The sequence below is a fragment of the Gracilinanus agilis genome, chromosome 3 (genome assembly GCF_016433145.1).
Source record: "Gracilinanus agilis isolate LMUSP501 chromosome 3, AgileGrace, whole genome shotgun sequence".
Taxonomy (NCBI): Eukaryota; Metazoa; Chordata; class Mammalia; order Didelphimorphia; family Didelphidae; genus Gracilinanus; species Gracilinanus agilis.
Window position 1 is genome coordinate 90,773,576 of NC_058132.1, and position 7,450 is coordinate 90,781,025.

Genomic DNA, 7,450 nt, shown 5'->3' on the forward strand with positions numbered 1-7,450 from the left:
AACCCTAGAGATTATTTTATATGTGCCCCTTTCATTTATATAAGTATAATCAAGGAAAAGTGGGTTGGATCCTGTCCATAGTCATAAATCCAGGACATTTGGCTGTGATAAAAACACCTCCTGACTACAATGCCATGTACCCAATTCTTTTATCTAGAGCCAAGCTGCACTTGATCTCTATTGACCTCCTCTTATCTGAAAACATCTTTTTCCCTCTTCCTTCTGCTGCTTCTTTTCCCTACCTTCACTCACAGTCATCTACTATGTCTCTTCAAATGAAATAATATTTGTAAAGCATTTTCACAAAAGCCTGGAACATAGTAGGTGCTTAATAAATATTTGTCTCTCCTCCTTCCTTTCAGGCAATGAAGCCCCAGTCCCTGAAACTACTCATCATGCCAGCCATGATCCACATGGAAAACTTCACCCAAGACTTTCATACATTGCACAGTCTCTCCCCACTCCTTACCCCATCATTAAGATGGATGGGAAGCAGTTCCCCATTTCTGTCCACTTTATAAATAGGGCACCACTTCCTGACTAAAGTGGTGAGTTCATGGGGGCAGCTGGGTAGCTCAGTGGATTGAGAGCCAGACCTAGAGGGGGAAGGTCCTAGGTTCAAATCTGGCCTCAGACACTTCCCAGCTGTGTGACCCTGAACAAGTCACTTGATCCCCCATTGCCTAGCCCTTACCACTCTTCTGCCTTGGAGCCAATACACAATATTGACTCCAAGACGGAAGATAAGGGTTTTTTTAATAAAAATTTTAAAAATAATAATAATAAAGTGGTGAGTTCTACAGGTAGATGAAAGGTCTACTAAATGTTACCTTTTAGGGGCATTTTGGAATTTCTAATGGGACAGCTGCAGATATACCAACTCAATCAAAAAATTCTAAAAAGCTTTTTCATGCCACAAAGGTAGTGCCAAAGAATTCAGGGGAATGGGGGGGGGGGGGAGAGATGCTGTAGAAGTGAAAGGTCAAGAAGTCCAAAGCCAAAACAGCTTTTGTCATGTTGCCCAGAGTTGGACTAGATAATTATTGAATGATGCCAGTGGATGGAGGAGAGGAAGACAAGAAACCAGGAATGGGAAAGGAGGATGCTATAGTGTATCTTATTGATCTAGATTTAGGAGATGAAGAAACTGAAGATAATTGGCACAGGAAGTGTTTCCCCTCTGAAATAACAAACAATAACACTTTTCTCCCCCTGAAAATGTGCTTTGTTTGAAGTGAGCCCATTTTAATTTGCCATCCTTTTCTATAGTATGGCATAGTAGACAGCTCTAGATTCAGAACCAAATAGACCTGGGATTAAATCCAGTTTCAGACAATTAATGGCTAGTAACCCTAGACAAATAATACTGTCTGCATGCCAATTTTCTGTAAAATGGAGGTAATGGTACCTTCTCCTCCAGAGTTATTGTGAGGATTTTATAAGATCTATAATGTGCTTTTCAAACCATGAAGTAATATATGTTAGTTATTATTATGGCATAGTTGATAAAGCAACTGACTTGCCTTAGAAAGTTGCCTGAGTTCTAATCCTACCTAAGATATTTACTTACTTTGATGTCCCTGACAAGTCACTTTAGTCACTTAACCTCAGCTTTAGTTCTTATCTGTAAAATGAATATAATAATAGGATCTACCTTATAGGCTTATGAAGATCAAACATGAAAATAATTTGCAAGCCCATATAAATTTTCATCCATTATTATTGTATACATTCATACTGTATATATGCATTACACCTTAATCCCTGAACACTACCTTTAGGTGACTGTCTAAAACTCAGTTACCATGAATACATAATAACATCATCACTGAACATGAGAAGTAACTAATTTCACAAGGCTCTGAATTAGATATTCAACAAAGGAAATTTTAGGACAAAAATCCCTGCCCTCTAGAAGTTTATAGTCTAGGAAAGCCTCTCTGACATAAATGGACCTGAATAGGACAAGACTGAAATTTGAGCCAATATATGATTGGGAGTGATTGAATGATTGTTGACTGATTGATGTTGGTCCTCAGCTGAAATCCTTCCATGATTCACTGTTGTGGAAGTGACAATGAATTTTTGAAGGCTATGCTAATGTTTTATGAGCTCTAGTAGATGCTACCCATTGGGAAAGGTTATGTCTATGGATCCAATCCATTAGATTGTGAGTTCTTCCATTAGAATGTGAATTCCTTAAAAGAAGGAACTGGGTTTTGCCTCTTTTTTTGTATTCTCAGTTCCTAGCACAATGCCTGGGAACTTTCTTCCTCTTCTTCTCGGTCTCCTGACTTCCCTGGCTTCTTTTAAATCTCAGTCAGTATCCTACCTTTTACAAGAAGTCTTTCCCAGTCTTCCTTAATATTGGTGCCCTCCCCTTTATATTATCTCCATTTGTCCTGTAATATATCTTGCTTATACATAGTGTTTGCATCTTATATCATAAACTCCTTAAAAGCAGAGTCTGTTGTTGTTTGCCTTGCTTTATATCTCCAGTGCTTAGCACAGTGCCTGACACATAGAAGACGTTTAATAAATGCTTGTTTTCCAACTTGTTATTGACTAACTGGTGCAGTTGACATATAGAATGTCAGGGTCCTGGTACAAGACTATAATGACTCTGTAATATACAAGTGGTGCATAAAGTGGTTAAGAAGCAAAAGGCAAAAGGGAAACACAGCCTAATATTCACTGACTATAATATCATTTCTCTTTCCAAATCTAAATAAATTTAGAGAAATAAATATGGATGAAATTTGAGGAATGATTTAGCCTAAACTTTTTGAATCGATGGGAAAATTAAAAATTGGAGAAAAAGTTAACTTATCCAAAGGTAAAAGGATTAAATACTTTGAATATGAGTTATTATTTCTTCATTTGTTTCCCCTTCTTCACAAAAGGGATTTTCAATCTTACAAGAGGTTAAATCATACTGTCATGCAGTCAATAACAATGATTTCTTATTCCCTGTTTGTTGATTAAGTTGTAAAGAAGTAATTACCATTCATCTTTTTCTCAAGTAATATTTTGTTGCATTTTTCCCAATTACATGCAGAAACAATTTTTAACATTTGTTTTCTGACATTTTGCTATCCAAATTGTCCCTTCTCTCCTCACCCTGCTTCCTGAAATGGCAAGTAATCTGATATATGTTATACATGTGCATATACATGTGATACATATTTCTTTATTTGACATGTTAAAAAAGAGGATACATATTGAATATACAAGGGGGGAAAACCATGAAAGAAATAAATTGAAAGATGGGATGCTTTGATCTGCATTCAGACTCCATCAGTTCCTTTGATGACAGGGCATAGCATTTTTTCCATCATGATTTCTTCCGAATTGCCTTAAAATTTTGAATTGCTGATAATAGTTGTCACTCCCAGTTGATCATCATACAAGATTGTTGCTACTGTGTACAGAGTTCTTCTGGTTCTGCTCACTTCACATTATATCAGTTCATATAAATCTTTCCAGATTTTTCTGAAATGAATATAGTAGAATTGTAAATTAATATTATCCCTTTAAGCGAGAGAAAAGAAAACTTCTAGCAGCTTTTAACAATTAACAATTTAGTTTAATTAAAATAGAAATAGTAACAGAATATAGTAAAATGAATATAGTAAAGAAAACAAATATAGGAAAGAGGTAGAGAAAGAAAAATTTCCTAATGTCTATACCAGTTATCCTATAACTACCTATAATTACTACCTAAAACTGCCTATATCTATCTATAACTTCCATTAATAGCAACCACCCCACAAAGTTCCAATCTAATCCAGCCCAATCAAAACCAAACCAATCAGTGTTTAATCCAACCCCAATTAGGTCTGTCAACAAAGACCAGCCACCTCCCTCCAAAAGTTCAAGAAAGGAAAAAAAAAACCTAAAAGCCCAAATCAAACACCAAAAAGCCCTCTAAAGGCTAAAGCCAAAAAGTCCTCTCAGTAAGCTCAGGCTTGCCTTTATATTCCAGCAACTAAATGCCAACCACCAACCCAACACACTCCCAGCAGCCAATTTCCCCACAACTGCCAGCCCTAACTGTTAGCAACTGACCCCCACTGTCAGCAACTGACAGACCAACTATCAGCAACTGATTCCTTTTATAACCTATTTCTCTACCTCTCTTCCTGCCTCTATGGTTTCTCCTTCCTGTCTCTAAGCTTTCTACTTCCTATCACTGTGGTTTCTACTTCCTGTCACAGTGGGCTGGTTAATCCCTACACATCTTTATAGTAAGAGGACCTGAGGTCCCTCATTAAATTAAAAAAGAAATAAAGAATTACTTATTACAATCCAAACCTAGTAGTAGTAATCCTGAGTCAAAAGACAGGCAGAGTTTGATGGCCCTTTGGACACCTCTCATTTCTTATTAACTTAACAAATGAAATCACATCCAAATCTAGTCCCTAAGCTTATTTCTTTCATGTCCATATATATTTTTCCCAGTAGTATGTAAGGTCCTTGAAGGCATAAATCATGCCTTTTTGTTGTTGTATCTCTGTCATCTAGACTAGTGTTTGAGAAACCTAAAGATCTCAGCTATTATTTCATTATTTGACAAAAAGTATTAGCACATCCTGGGAACAGAGCCCAATTTTAGCATAAAGCTAACAATTAAATTATGAGTAAGCAAAAGAAAAAGAACTTAATCATAGATAACTACTATGGGGATAGAGAAGACCAAGGTTTGAATTCAAAAGACAGCTCAAAGACCTACTTCTAAAATGTCAAAGAAAAATGTCAAATGTTCATTTGCCCAAAAAGAGTTTTTGGAAGAGCTTATTTATTTTAAAAGACTTTAAAAACAAACTGAGAGAAAGTGAGGGGGGAAATAGTAGCAATTCAAGAAAATCAAGAATATTATGAAAGATTAGCTTCTTTGAAAAAAGAGATCCAAAGACTCACCAAAGAAATAGCTCATTAAAAATAAGAATTGGGGAAGAGGAAGCTAATGATGCTTTAATACAATGAGAAATACCAAAGAAAATCAAAAACAGAAAAAATAGAATAGAATATGAGACATCTGATTATACAACAAATTGACCTGGAAATCAATTAGATTAAGGAGAGACAATGTAGGAATTGTCAGATTACTTGAAACTTATGATCACAAAATGAGTTTAGACAGTATGATTCAGGAAGTTATTAAGAAAAACTGGGGGCAGCTGGGTAGCTCAGTGGATTGAGAGCCAGGCCTAGAGACAGGAGGTCCTAGGTTCAAATCCAGCCTCAGACACTTCCCAGCTGTGTGACCCTGGGCAAGTCACTTGACCCCCATTGCCTACCCTTACCACTCTTCCACCTATAAGTCAATACACAGAAGTTAAGGGTTTAAATAATTTTAAAAAAAAAGGACAAAGGACACAGAACACAATATTTTGAAGAGCAGAGGAGCTGTGTTTGCAACCAGAAATATCATATCCATGAAAGCTGAGTATTATTAAATGAGGAAAAAATGGATATTTGATGAACTAAAGGATTCTCAACTTTTCTTGAGAAAAAGGCCAAAACTGGTTAGAAAATTTTATCTGTAAGAATTATAAGATGGTAAACATAAAAAACCAATTATAACAGATTTAATAATAGAAAAAGGTTTATTTTATATATGGGGAAACATTTGTAACCTTTAAGAATGGCATCATTACTTGGGTAGTTTGAAAGAGCTTATATTGATAGAAGCCTTAAGGTTGAGTTGAATATAATGGAATGAGCAAAACAAAATAAAATAGGCAGGATGCCATAAAATGGAACATTTATCTCATATAAAGAAGCATGATCAGAAGAATAGTTACAGTGAAGGGGAAGAAGGATAAGGTTGGGACAGTAATCCTAGAACCTTATTCTCATCAGATCTGGGTTGAAATAAGGAACAACATATACAACTAGGAGGGTAAAGTCTTCTTTACTTATAGAGAAATAGGAGGGTGAGGTAATAGGATAAATGAGACACTCTCACAAGGGGCTGTAGATTAAGAGAAAGAGGGCAAGGGGAAAGAATAAGGGAGAGTCTCTAAGAAGCAGTGCTAATCAGGGAGATAGTGGTCAGAAAAAAATAGACTTTTATGGGGGGGTAGGGAAAAAAGAGAGGGAGAGAAGGGCAAACAGTGATGAAAGATAGAGGGAAATACACAACTAGTAATTATCATTGACCCGTAAAATGGAAATGGATAGCAGAATGGATGAAAAACCAAAATCCAACTTGTAGTTTACAAGAAACACATTTGAAAATGAGAAACACAAAGAGAGCAAAAAGGCTGGAGCAGAATATAGTGTGCTTCAGCTGATATTTTAAAAAAGCAAGGATAACAATCATGATCTCAGACAAAGTTAAAGCTAAAAAAAAAAAAGCAAGGAAATTATATTATCTTAAAAAGTACCATAGATAATGAAGCACTATCAATATTAAACTTATTTCCAACAAATTTTATAGCATCGAGATTTTTAAAGGAAAAGCTAAATGAGTTAGTGGTAGAAACAGATGACAAAACAGTAATAGTAGGGGACTTCAACCTTTTCCTCTCAAAATTAGATAAATCTAACCAAAAGTTATATAAGAAAGAAGTTAAGGATATGAGTAGAATCTTAGATAAGCTAAATAAAATAGGTATTTAAAGAAAACTGAATATTAATTCAAAAGGAGTATAATTTTTTTTCTCAGTGGTATATGGTACCTCTACAAAAAATGACTATATGAAGGCAAAAAACTCTAATAGCTAAACTATATAGAAAACATTATCAAATTTATAAGAATAATAATTGTTCTCTATTGATAAGTGGTCAAAAGGTATGAACAGTTTTTGGATGAAGAAATCAAAGCCATATATAATCATATAAACATGCTCTGAATCATTACTGATTAGATAAATGCAAATCAAAACAACTCTGAGAGATATCTCACAGGTATCAGATTGACTAAAATGATAAAAGGATGAAATCACAAATTATATATTTATATAGATCCAGTTAAATTCTATAGAGGCTAGAATGTTGAACATGAAGTCAGGAAGAACTGAGGTCAAATCATGCCTTAGTCACTTTTTAACAGTATAACCCTAGGCAGATCATTGAATTTCTCTCAGTCTCAGTTCCCTAATCTGTAAAATGGGGATAGGGCAGGTAGATGGGGACATGGATAGAGCCCTGAACCTAGACTCAAGAAGATTTATCTGCCTGAGTTCAAATCTGGTCTTAAATATTTACTAGCTCTGTGACCCTAGGCCAGTGATTCCCAAAGTGGGCACCACCACCCCCCGTGGGTGCTGCAGTAATCCAGGGAGGCGGTGATGGCCACAGGTGCATTTATCTTTCCTATTAATTGCCATTAAAATTTTAAAAAATTAATTTCCAGGGTGCTAAGTAATATTTTTTTCTGGAAAGGGGGCGGTAGGCCAAAAAAGTTTGGGAACCACTGCCCTAGGCAATTCACTGTTGCCTC